Raw genomic sequence first — 14,039 nt, 5'->3', positions numbered from 1 at the left:
AGAACTGCCCTGTTGTGTCTGTCGGAACCTTTGACTGTTAGCCTCAAAAGGATGTTTCTGCTCCTCAAGGAAGACGGATTCTGGTTCACCTTTTGGGACCTGATCTTTGTTATTCGTTGTGTCCCATGGATGCACTGAGTGGCCAGCAGGTGGTGCCAGAGACAGTTGGTAACCACAGGAAGTGTTCTTGTCCCAGGTTTCCACAATGGGCCTCCGGTGGCTGCAGATCAGCCAGCTGGGGCTCAGATGCTGATCTGATGGGAAACTAGGTGTGGAAATCTGCTCCATCCTTGAAATATGAAACGAGGGTAACTGGAAAGTTACTTATTCTTTAAAATAGCAGAAGAATAGGGGGTGCCTGGGTGACTCAGTCAGTAAAGTGTCCGACTTCGGCTCAGGTCATGATCTCACAGTTCGTGGGTTTGAGCCCCATGTTGGGCTCTGTGCTGACGGCTCAGAGTCTGGAGCCTGTTTCGGATTCTGTGTCTCCCTTTCTTTCTCTCTCTGACCCTCCCCCGCTCAAGCGCGCGCTCTCTCTCTCTCAAAAAGTAAATAAACATGAAAAAAAATTTAAAATAGCAGAATACTTCTTGCTTTAATAAATATTGATCAAAAGCCAATTCTGGACCTGACCAGGAAAAAAACAGAGAAAATCCTCAAGGAGGAATTTTGAAGGCTTGATGTGAAAAATATGAAACATTGTGTTAGTAAGTTGTATATTCAGCACATCTTAATACAATACCCAGAGTGGAAAATAATAAGAGAGTTGAAAGAAAGATGGCAGCGAAGCGGTTTGTAGAAGGAAAGATACAAAATAGGCCTAGTAACATTGGCCCTGAGACAACCTGGGGGCTGGGGTTGAGGAAGACTTTAGTCAGTGGTCAGGAATGCAGGTGGGAGATTCTCAAGTGGAGTGACAGGGTCAAGGAAGCTGAGATCTCACCCGGGAGGGGCTGGAAATGTGTTATGGTCCGACCCTCACTTCCTACATTTGATGCTCAAAGCCACTCCTCAGAATTCCTACAGAGTGAGTGTGTCCCTGAGGTGTGAGGGGAGAGGCTGTACGGGTCTGCTTAAGAAAAATCTAGTTTTGCAGGGTTTGTTGGCGCAGAGAGTATTAGCTAGCAACTCCTGGGCTGAATCTAGTCCACGTGTGTGTGCTGCATGACTTGCACCATGGTTTCAAAAATTTCCAAGTTAGTTGCTAATGTGTAAGCATCTGGATTATTGCCGAAATATCCAGATTTCTATTTATTTCTTTAAAAATTTTTTAATTTTATTATTTTATTTTATTTTTTTAATTTACATCCAAATTAGTTAGCATATAGTGCAACAATGATTTCAGGAGTGGACCTGAGTGCCCCTTAACCCATTTAGCCCATCCCCCCTCCCACAGCCCCTCCAGTACCCCTCAGTTTGTTCTCCATATTTGTGAGTCTCTTATGTTTTGTCCCCCTCCCTGTTTTTATATTATTTTTGTTTCCCTTCCCTTATGTGCATCTGTTTTGTCTCTTAAAGTCCTCATATGAGTGAAGTCATATGATATTTGTCTTTCTCTGACTAATTTCACGTAGCATCATACCCTCCAGTTCCATCCACGTAGTTGCAAATGGTAAGATTTCATTCTTTTTGATTGCCAAGTGATATTCCATTGTGTGTGTGTGTATATATATATATATATATATATATATATATATCACATCTTCTTTATCCATTCATCCATCGATGGACATTTGGGCTCTTTCCATACTTTGGCTATTATTGATAGTGCTGCTATAAACACTGTGTCCCTTTGAAACAGCATACCTGTATCCCTTGGATAAATACCTAGTAGTGCAATTGCTGGGCCGTAGGGTAGTTCTACTTTTAGTTTTTTGAGGAGCCTCCATACTGTTTTTCAGAGTGGCTGCACCAGCTTGCATTCCCACCAACAACGCAAAAGAGATCCTCTGTCTGCATCCTTGCCAACATCTGTTGTTGCCTGAGCTGTTAATTGGAGCCATTCTGACAGGTGTAAGGTGGTATCTCATTGTGGTTTTGATTTTGTATTTCCCTGATGATGAGAGATGTTGAGCATTTTTTCATGGGTCGGTTGGCCATCTGGATGTCTTCTTTGGAGAAGTGTCTATTCATGTCTTTTGCCCATTTCTTCACTGGATTATTTGTTTTTTGGGTGTTGAGTTTGATAAGTTCTTTATAGATTTTGGTTACTAACCCTTTATCTGATATGCTGTGAAACATCCAGATTTCTGACTAGAGCTGAGTAGTAGCCCCTTTGGTCAGGACATATGTCTGCTTCCTTCTTTTCAACTCCCTGCCTGACCTTGTGGACATTTCAAGTTTGGAAACTTTTATTTAGCTTTGTAGGGGAAGCAAAATTTTACCTCCACTTTCTTTAGGGTTTTTTGGCTGGACCTGAGAATTATATTGACATAAGACAGATTAACAGGAGAAAAGCATGCAAATGTACTTAATACAAGTTTTATGTGACAAGGGAATCCTCACAAGGAAATGACCCAATAAAGTGGCAAAACCTAAATGTTTTTATAGTAGGTTGAATAAAGAGAGGCAATTGGGGACAAGGAAACTGTGTAGAGAGGCTAAAAGAGGGTAAGAACTATTTTAACAAGGTCCGTTGGTATAGGATTTTCTCTGCTATGATTCCCCATTGAAAAAATGTTTCTTTTTTCCTGGTACAGTGAGGGCGTCTTTCACCTGGGAGTTTTTATCTCCTGTTTTCAGGAAGAAAAGGAGAGATTAGAATTTCCTTCTTGCTTTTTAAAGAGACTTTAGCCCCAAATAATCCTTATGCCAAAGTGGCATATTTTGGGGAGGCATTTCCTGCCACTTCTCAAGCTGAACTACTTTATCACACTAAGATTTCCATGTTGTCTGTGAGCACAGGGTTTAAGAAAAGTAAGAATGTATATATATTAAAAAGAAAAACCCGAATGAAAAAAACTCTACTTGTTCCAAGCAGAACCTGAGAAAGATCAAGACCGTGCAAATACCATGGAACTTTCCCCAAATACACAGCATGAGGGTAGGAGAGTCAAGTGTCAGAGATGCAGAAGAAAGTTCTCTTGAAATAAACTTTCTGGGGCACCTGGGTGGCTCAGTCAGTTGAGTGTCTGACTTCAGCTCAGGTCATGATCTCACGGTTCGTGGGTTCAAGCCCCATGTGGGGCTCTGTGCTGACAGTTCAGAGCCTGAAGCCTGCTTCAGATTCTGTGCTTCCCTCCCTCTCTGTCCCTCCCTTGGTTGAGCTCTGTCTCTCAAAAGTACACATTAAAAAGAAAAAAATTTTAAAAAGGTTAAACAAAGGAAACTCAGTTATCACTTAAAAAAAAAAAAAGGAAAAAAACTTTCCAATGAACTGAAGCAAAATTTAGGAGGTAATTGACCCTGGATAAGATAGAGGATGTAATTTCTTAAAAATATTTAGGATGAAAGAAAGTACAACAAAATGAAAGTCACAACCAGGATTATTGATTGGAAACAGGGAAAATGGAGTCTACACTGTAAAAAAATTCATCAGGAACAGGGGACACATTTTAGAAAGTTCTTCCGAATGCAGAGAAAGGTGATAAAGATGAAAGGCAGGGAAAGATACAGCAGCCAGAGGGGACAAGTGTAACTTGCAAATGATAGGAATATTGAAAGAAAAATATAGAGCAAACAGATTATCTGCAATGATTGAGGGAATAACTGAAGAAAGCTTTCCAAGGTAAAAAAACAACAAACAAAAAACAAAAAAACAAAAAACCACTTGGATAGAAAGTGAACCTTTTCCCAGTTTACCGAGGAAATCGTAAATAGAATCTATACCAAGACAAATCCTGGTAAGGATTTCAAGCTTCAGGGACAAGCTTCCACACAAAAAAATTAGAGAAAACAAAAGAAGAGAGGCCATTTTAAAAGGAGATACATCAAATTAGTTTCAGATTTTTACTTTAAATAACTAACATTAGAAGGACACAGATAAGTCCCACCATCTTGGCTGTGATCCCAAGATTTTAGATCCAGAGAAGACGGTATTCTCTGACCGAGGGATCCAAAGAAAATGCAAAAATCGCAGAAAATATACCTCTCAAATAAGCCCATTTATGTAAAGTAACTGTAAACCTTTCTTACTAAAAACAGTAAAATCAGAAGCAACTAACAAATGAGAAAATTGCAGGACGAAAAGAGGGCAGCGGCAGAACAGCTAGCTAAAGTACCGAGTGAACAAAAATACTAACAAGGAGAAAAAAGTGATCGAGCCCATGATTGCCACCTGCAGACAGGAAGCTATTTGAGCCACCTAAAAGTCTCATACCCCTGAGGGCAAGTTTGTGTATTCACAACAGTTTGTTTATAAAGCAACTTTTAATACTATTGAAATGTCCAGCCTAGCAGCAGCCCCTGGAACATGGCCTCTCTGTGGTATTTCATACAAGATTCCAAACAAAGTATCCCAACCAAGTTCACAGCCACAAAAAACACTAAAAGGACTCATGCTAGGGCTTTCTCCTCTTGGTGACTATTTCAGAAATGACTCTTCAGTAATAACTGCTCATCGCTGACCTACTAATCTAGTTTAGACGAAGATGGCTCCCATCCCTTTGGTTAAATTAAATCAGATGACTCAAGAACAGGCAGGGGTGCGTATTTATTTAAAAATCTTTTCCAGCACCGTAAAGATTGATAATTGTATGAAACAAGATATGGGCATTGTGCTCAGCTTTTGCTAAGGTAAATGTTTCCATTGGGTATTGAACCGTAAATTGCCACATCAGGACTTGAGCAGGAACCAGCCTGCGCTAAATATTTCCACAATGGATGTCACCCGACTCAGTGCATTTTTTATGTTTTCCTTTTGATTCACGATTAATAATGTGCCTGTTCAGCAGGCTGCCTGCATCTGGTCTTTACTTCCCTAGTGTTTATGAGACTTTAATGATTCCTAACAGCAGCCAGTGGTTTTCCTTTTCTTTTCTCTTTATTTTCTTCTCTTTCTTTCTTTTTTCTTTAAAAGCAGAACACAAATGTATCTATTTCAAACAGTATCTTAAATTGATTTTCTTTCTGCCAGTTGCAAGATGATAGTATCCTGAAGTTAGATTTGGAAGCTTTCTAAGGAGTTGATCAACTTTAATTCTCCACCTGGGGCAGAAATCTCTAGAATGTCTGGACAGTGATGATTTAGTTCTTTTATGTTCATCTGCAGTGCCAGGGAACTCACTATTTCAGCTTGGGACAGCTCACTCAGGAGAACACTCTACCAGTTCTTGAAGGTGAGTGATACTGGCTTTCTCAGTGTGGTCTTCTGACTCTGAAAGGAGCAGCTTTGTCTGTCCAACTAATGGAGGTCCCCATGTCCTTGATGATGAGGAACACTTTTTTATTCCAACTGTATGCAGGCAACTTGGATAGGTTGCACTTTGAATGCACATGACGCACTGAAATAGAATTTTTTTTGCTACGCTACACTTAGGTAATGACCACACTGCAGGCAGATCTTAGCTTATAAATGGAAAAATACATGGTGAGATCCAAAGGACCCATGGATGGACCCATAGGTAGGACCTCTCTCTGCTTCTGCTCTACTTATGAGTAGAGTATAGTGATGAAGGGTTTGGTTCTGGAGTCAGAGTTCCTGGCTTAAACACTGTCCCTGCCCCTGAATACTTCTGTGGCTTTGGCAAGTACCTACCTTGTAGAATTGTTAAGAGGATTAGGTGAGATAATGTAGGTAAGATGCTTAGCATAATTCCTGGCACATAGGAAGAACACAGTACATAGTTGTTTTTTTTTTTTATTTTTTTCTATGTTTTTATTTACTTTTGAAGGAGAGAGAGACAGAGCATGAGCAGGGGAGGAGCAGAGAGAGAGGGAGACATAGAATTTGAAGCAGGCTCCAGGCTCTAAGCTGTCAGCACAGAGCCCGATGTGGGGCTCGAACCCACGAACTGTGAGATCATGACCTGAGCCGAAGTCAGACGCTCAACCGACCGAGCCACCCAGGCGCCTCAGTACATAGTTGTTTTTAGAGCTGTTATTACTGCTACTATATTTCAATGCCTGAAATTTTACCACTAGCAAAATTTTATGTACAGAGGTTCTGATTCAGTAGGTTATGACTAGGGCTGGAATCTGCCTTTTTTAGTAAGCTTGCAGAGTGATGCTCATACAGGTCATTCTCAGATTATGTTTTGAGAAATGCTGTATTGGAGGAATACATTGCTTTTAGGATGTGAAGGTTTTAGGGACTTAGGAAGTCCCCAGCCAAAGTGTAAGCATCTTTGTAAGGGGCTATCACTCTTATCAGTTTGTTAACAAGTATTCATTCAGCAAACGGTTCTGGAGAACCTGCTGTTCACAGTGCATTGTTCTCTAGCGGGTGAAGTAGAAATGAGACCACCGTTGTTACACTTAGAGAGCTCACAGCCCAGTGGAAGAGGAAAAAAAAGTCAATATGGGTGCTTCTAGTGGTGTCCAAGAGGATTTTAGGTCCCATGTGACTAACCATGTAAAAATGTTAACTGTTACATATTACCTTCCTGCTTTGATGTGGGATACTGGCTTTCCCTTATTGTAGTGTTACCACCTTTATTTGCAAGGGAAAACTATTTTACTTATGTAAGTTGATCCAAACAAACCTATTCAGTAAATAGAAGCGATAGCGTGAAATTTGAAAGTGGTACATGGATGTCTGAAGTTTGGGAAATGCAGTATTTTGGTGGGACAGTAAATGCCATAGTGTGATTGATTAGAGGAGAGGCCAGTGAACTCAGGAGAAGGCAGGCAGTGTTTCATGGATGAGGCAGTAGTCTTTCTTCATCTTCTCTTCCTGTTCCTAATATAATAATTACCACAGAAAGAGTCTTCACCTGTAAGGAGAGTGTACTCTCCTTTATGTGCCTGATTTCATTTAATCCTTGTAACAGCCCTGTGAGGTCGGTGAATGTTAGGCAGATGAGGAGATCCAGGTCACAAAAACTCATAAGGAGAAGGAGTGTTTGAACCCAGCAACCCACTCTGAACTTCAGCTCTGAAAAGTGTTCCGCCATTTTGATCTAGTGGAGGTTGGGACAAGTGGGTATGATGAGGTCCTGGGCAAGATGTCTGAGGAGTCTGTGTGTGTGTGTGTGTGTGTGTGTGTGTGTGTGTGTGTAGTGGGGAGTCTTGGCAGGATTGGCTTCGTGATTTGTGTGCCCCAGTGAAAAATGAAAGCATGGGGCCCTTTGTTAAAAAATTACTCAGAATTTAAAGACAGCGACAGTAGAACATTAAATCCCTCATGGGGCCCTTCCCAGCCCAGTGCTCTGTGCACAAGCCGACCGATGAAGCTGGCCCTTGGACATGAGGTCTATGGAGAGGGGCTGAGAAGGGCCAAAAGAGGGATCCCAAGACCCTGCACCTCCTTTTTCTTTTTCTAACATGTGGCCAGAGGAGCTATTATAAAGCAATTTATTCCTGGTTTTCATGCCTTCTGGGGAGAAGAAAAACCTCCACTAAACCAGATAAGGAAGTTTCCATTGCCCTGTGATGACTTCAGAGACCTTAACACACCTCCAAATGTCAATATTCCTTCAATGGGTTCTGCAAATAAGAGTCTTGTGGGTAATTACATTTTTAATAAATTACAGTCTGCAGGTTGATAGTCAAATAGATTTCCTGTTCTGGAAGCTGGCCTTTCTTCCCAGCCCTGTTACCATGCCCTACTCATGCTGCTCCCTTCTTGTAAATCCTTCATAATTAGGACAAGAGTTGTTCATTGACTTAAACCTTCCTGTAGTCTCAGTGCCTGCTAATTCATTGTGTGAAAGAGCTAAATGTTACTAAAATTGCCATTTATTGCCACATATTCATAATGTGCCTGTTTAATGAAATGAAGTAGAAATGAATTATTTTTGGACTTCGTTGGTGGCTGCAGACCACAATGACAAATAATCATGCGCGTGGAAGGTTTAAACAGAATTTTCTTGAAAACGTGCATTTAACTTGTTTTATTAGGCAACCTTGATACATGACAGTCTAAATTTATAAAATATATTTCAGTACTCATTTTTACTTTTTGAGATGATTTCTAGCATTGCAAAAGCATTTGCTGTAGTTTTCACTTAAAGAATAACTACTTTAGGGATATTTGTTTTTGTTTTTGTGCAAGAGGGTTCCTGTTTCTCAACATCCTCTCCAGTATCTATAGTCTCCTGATTTGTTCATTTTGGCCACTCTGACTGGCGTGAGGTGATATCTGAGTGTGGTTTTGATTTGTATTTCCCTGATAAGGAGCGACGTTGAGCATCTTTTCATGTGCCTGTTGGCCATCCGGATGTCTTCTTTAGAGAAGTGTCTATTCATGTTTTCTGCCCATTTCTTCAGTGGATTATTTGTTTTTCAGGTGTGGAGTTTGGTGAGTTCTTCATAGATTTTGGATACTAGCCCTTTGTCCGATATGTCATTTGCAAACATCTTTTCCCATTCCGTTGGTTGCCTTTTTGTTTTGTTGATTGTTTCCTTTGCCGTGCAGAAGCTTTTTATCTTGATGAGGTCCCAATAGTTCATTTTTGCTTTTAATTCCCTTGCCTTTGGAGATGTGTCAAGTAAGAAATTGCCGCGGCTGAGGTCAGAGAGGTTTTTTCCTGCTTTCTCCTCTAAGGTTTTGATGGTTTCCTGTCTCACATTCAGGTCCTTCATCCATTTTGAGTTTATTTTTGTGAATGGTGTAAGAAAGTGGTCTAGCTTCATTCTTCTTACATGTTGCTGTCCAGTTCTCCCAGCACCATTTGTTAAAGAGTCTGTCTTTTTTCCATTGGATATTCTTTCCTGCTTTGTCAAAGATTAGTTGGCCATACTTTTGTGGGTCCAATTTGAAGGAAATTGAAGAAGATACCAAGAAATGGAAAAACATTCTGGGCTCATGGAGTGGAAGAATAAATATTGTTGAAATGTCAATACTACCTAAAGCAATCTACACAGTCAATGCAATCCCAATCAAAATTGCACCAGCATTCTTCTCGAAGCTAGAACAAGCAATCCTAAAATTTGTACGGAATGACAAAAGACCCCAAATAGCCAAAGTAATATTGAAGAAGACCAAAGCAGGAGGCATCACAATCCCAGACTTTAGCCTCTACTACAAAGCTGTAATCATCAAGACAGGATGGTATTGGCACAAAAACAGACACATAGACCAATGGAATAGAATACAGACTCCAGAATAGGTATATTTGAAGTGGACTTCCATTTAAGGAGTAATCAATTTGCACACAATTGTTCAGGATGCTGTCTCTGTGGAGAGGGAGGCCCACCCGCTGTCCCCTGGAAAAGAAGTAAGGTGCTTCTGAATTCTGTGTTGTTTTCTGTTTAGAACTGGTATTGGCCTTGGCTTATAACTCCATTTCATTAATTCTGCATTTATAGGTCTTATTATGAGAAGCTTCTAATCTGAACAAATATGCAGCATTGTCAAATTAATGCCTGACTTAAAATTTTTTCCCTTACAAAACATGCAATCTGGGGGACAATATGGAGCTTCTCTGATAAGTCCTTCTAGCCGAATGGTGATTGTCAGAAGTGGATAAACATTCACAGACATTAAAAGAGCAACACTACTTTTCGAAAGGATCTGCCCTTGTTCCTTAGTGCCTCTTTCAGGGAAAAATATGCACACTTCTATATACAGGATAATTGTCAGGTTCCTTGGATGCTCATGTCCTGCCTAACAAGGTGTCTGGCTCATGCAAGGTTGGCAATAATGGATGAATGCATGGCTGAGTCAAGAAGACACTTCTACAAAGGGATGCCTGAGTGGCTCAGTTGGTTAAGCTTCTGACTTCAGCTCAGAGGCTTGTGGTCCATGAGTTCGAGCCCCATGTCAGGCTCTGTGCTGACAGCTCAGAGCCTGGAGCCTGCTTTGGATTCTGTGTCTCCCTCTCTCTCTGCCCCTCTCCCATTCACACTCTCTCTGTGTCTCTCAAAAATGAATAAACATTAAAAAAAAGTTTAAGAAAACACTTCTACATGAACATTCCAGAGGGTGAGATAGTAACCATCTAATTATTTGGAACCAACCAATTATTTCAAAGGAATTTCTAACGACCAGTTTTCTGTTATATGTGGTCATATATGGGCTCAGAGTATCAGAAAAATCTGGTCATGAGCTTAAAGCTCATTTAATTGCACTTTGAGACCATAATAAGTCATGATGATGATGATGATAATTGTGAAGTAGATGGCATTCTTTGAGTGTCAACTATTTTAGACCCTTCACACCTCATTTAATCTTCAAAATAACTTTTCAAGAGGCATATATTGTTATCCTATTTTCCAGGTGGGGAAACTGGGGTTCAGAGAAGTGAAATAATGTCATCAGGGCCACAGTTAGTAGCTGGCTTGAACTCAGGTCTTTTTGGCTTCAAAGCCCACATTCTCTTCTGCCTTGGTTTTATCTCTCCACAAAGTCCGAAAGCTTGTCATTGCCGGAGGCGGGATCAGAATACAAGTCTCTTGACTCTTCTGTCAGCGTTCTTGGCTCTGTGGCAAGCTGCTCCCAGAACTCAGACAAAAGGATAAAGAAAATGCTAATCAAAGTGTTTCAAAAGGCATATTTTAACTCTAACCAGGGGTCATAAAATGGGGGCCAAAGGCCATCCTTGGTAAGTCTGTTGCAAATTGGTCAAATGGATTAGGGTTACTCAGGGGATATTTAGAGTAATCAGGGTGAGATGTGCCAATGTAGCAGAAAAATCACACAATTTGTGATTAGACAAAGAACATGAACTTGGTTTTAGGTCATGATTTGATCTTATTACTCATGTGGTCTTGAGCACTTATCCTTGTTGAACTTGCCTCCTCATTTAACAAAATAGAAGCAATCCAAACACCTGACAGCGTGGTTGTGATATTACATGGAATCAGGTTTAGGAGAGTTCTCTAGACTAAAACATAGTTAATATATCTTCATTTTCAGTCACTTACATTCCTCTTTTCCTTATTTTGCAGTTTGTTTGTTTTGTTTTATAGACATTGTTTTATAGATACATTATAAACATTTTAATGTCACTTTTTCTTATGTGCTTCTTTGACTGTTAATAGTGATTTCCTCTATAATGAGGGCAAGTGTAATTTTTTATAAAGTTCACTAAAGTTGGAAAATTATGTTCAGCATCTGGGCTACAAAAACTATTTGCACAGAAGAGGTTCGAGGGAATAAGCTTCACCGTAGTAAATGCAAGAATGTCTCCAGAATGTCAGCTGATGACCTGATGACCAAGTTGGTAGGAGTCAGGATAAAGTCCAGATGGATTAATGAATGGATGCTGAAGGCCCAGAACAGAGGAGATAACTGTACCTGGAGCCAATCAACCAACACAATTGGTTGTATATGCAACTGAAGAGTCTCCCTTTGAAAGGAGTGTTGTTTGACATTCTTGCCAACACTCAGAGTCATCAGTCTTTTTGATTATACCTATTTCACTGCGTGTGAAGTGGTATCTCTCTGTGGTTGTAATTGCATTTCCCTGAAAAATTAAATATACACCTACCCCATGAACCCAGTTATTTCACTCCTGGGTATTTACCCAAGAGAAATAGAAAGATACATCCAAACAAAAACTTGTTTAAGAATATTCATAGGAACTTTATCGAAAGAGCCCCAAACTGGAAATAATCAAATGTCCATCAAGAGGGGAATGGATAAAAAAAATTACGGTATATTCCTGCTATGAAATACTGCTCAGCAATAAAAATGGAATGTATTACTGTAATTTACAACACAATGAATTCCAAAAATATTATGCTGAATTAAAGAAGCCAAATGCAAAAAAAATACTTATTGTGTGATTGTAGGTAATATTACTCTATGGTGATAGGAATCAGATCAGAAGTTCTCTTGGGTGGGAATGGGCAGGTGAGTCACTGGCAAAAGACACCAGAGAACTTTCTGAGGTGATGGAGATAGTCTATATTTTAATAAAGGCATGGATGTCATAGGCGCTTTTGTCAAAACCCATTAAATTGTAACATTTAAAGTCTATGTTCTTCATTGTATGTAAGTTATATGTAATAGAGTTGATTTATAACATAAAAAACCAAGGAGGTGTTGAAATGAAGCCCTTTTGGATGTTGAGGAATCTTGGAATATTTGCACAGGAAGACTTAAGGACCGAGCCAGAAGAGGAGAGAGGGGGCAAAGGGCAGGAGAGTTGACTCCAGCGACTGGAAGGACTGTCTTGTGATGGAGGAAATGCCCATTGTATGTCACTCCAGAGGAGAGAAAAAGGGAATGTCAGGGAAGCAGATGGTTTGAGCTCCCTGGAAAGAAGAGCTTTTTAAAAAAAGAATCAGAGTTTTCTTGTGATGGAATAGTATGTCTCAGGAGATTGTGAGCTCCTTGTCACTCAGCAGAAGCTGGGTAGCTTCTTGTCAAGTATGTTGTTGAGTGGGTCCTGTAGTGATTGAAAGATTTAACTCGAAGGCCTGAAGATTTTCTCCTGTTCAAAGATTCTGCAGTTACAGGTGGTGTTGGGTAATGGGGAGAGCATGAGCTTTGGAGTCAGGCTGCCCATGTTTGAATCTGGAGGTCACTAATGAGATTATTTTATGCAGGATGACATCTTTAAATTTCAGTTTGTGTGTGTGTGTGTGTGTGTGTGTGTGTGTGTATCTTCCTTCCTTCTAATTTGTAACCCACTCAACATGCTGCAGAACTTCAAAGAATTGTAACTGAGACTGAAATTGAAATGATTGATGTAAAGGGCATAGCAAAGCACCTGGTACGTGTCCTAAACACATGATAAGTGGTCAATACATTTTAGCTATGCTTATTATTATTATCACTCCTATTATGATTTTAAGAACTTTAGGTATTATTAACACATGCCAAAGGTAGATTTGGGGGCAGAGTCTAAGAGCTCAGACAGACCCTGAAAGTGGCTATCTTATTACCTCCAACAGAAAGAATGATCCACACTCTACAGGTTAATTTCATTTGAATGGCTACATTTTATTCCATTGTATGTATATCAAACTTCACTTAACCAATTTGGTATTGAGGGATATTTAGGTTTCCCCCAGCTTTTGCTAAAAAAAAATAAGGCTTCCATAAATAATGTGGTTCATAGATCATTTGACACATGTGCAAACATATCTGTAGGATAAATTTCTGGAAGTGGAATTGTTGGGTGAAATGGTGCATGCATTTTAAAAACATTTTGATAGCTCTTGATAGTTTTCCCTCCATTAAGGTTATACCAATTTACATTTTGTCAGCAATGTATTAGTGTCTGTCGACTTCAAATCCTCACCAACATGATACATTCTCAGACTCTTTTGCCTTTGCCAATCCAATGAGTATAAAAGTGGGGTTGAGCATATCTTCATATATTTAAGAGTAATTTATGTTTTCTATTCTGTGAATTGTCTTTATATCCTTTACCCATTTGGGATTGGTTAAGATATGTAATAGTTTTCAGTTATCGAATGTATTAAATATGTTTGTAACATTGCTTTATAATACTGTTCCGTGCAGACTTTAAGCTTTATTTAAAAATTAACATTTAGTCAAATGTATTTTCTTTGGTGTACAGTTCTATGACTTTAATACATATATAGATTCTTGTAACCACCCCCCACAATCAGGACATGGAGAGGTTCCATCATCCAGAAAATTCCCTCGTACTGCCCGTTTGTAGTCCAATCCCCCCATCCCCAAACTTTGGTAACTATTGCTCTGTTCTCTATTGCTGTAGTCGTGCCTTTTCCCAAGTGTAATATAAATGGAATCATGTAGTATGAAACTTTGGGAGACTGGTTTCTTTCTTTCAGCATAATGCCTTTGAAAGTCATCCTTATTGCTGTAAGTATCTAATAGTTCATTTCTTTCTCTTGCTAAGTGGCATTCCTTTGGATGGATGTGCAAAAATTCGTTTATCCATTCATCTGTTGAAGGACATTTGAATTGTTTTCAGTTTCTTGTGATTATAAATAGAGCTGTCTTAAGCATTTGTGTACAGGGTTTTTGTGTGAATGTAAGTTTTAATTTCTGTTGGGTA

This window comes from Acinonyx jubatus, chromosome A1, assembly GCF_027475565.1.
Source record: "Acinonyx jubatus isolate Ajub_Pintada_27869175 chromosome A1, VMU_Ajub_asm_v1.0, whole genome shotgun sequence".
In the NCBI taxonomy this organism is placed as follows: Eukaryota; Metazoa; Chordata; class Mammalia; order Carnivora; family Felidae; genus Acinonyx; species Acinonyx jubatus.
Note: the sequence above shows the minus strand (reverse complement) of the source record.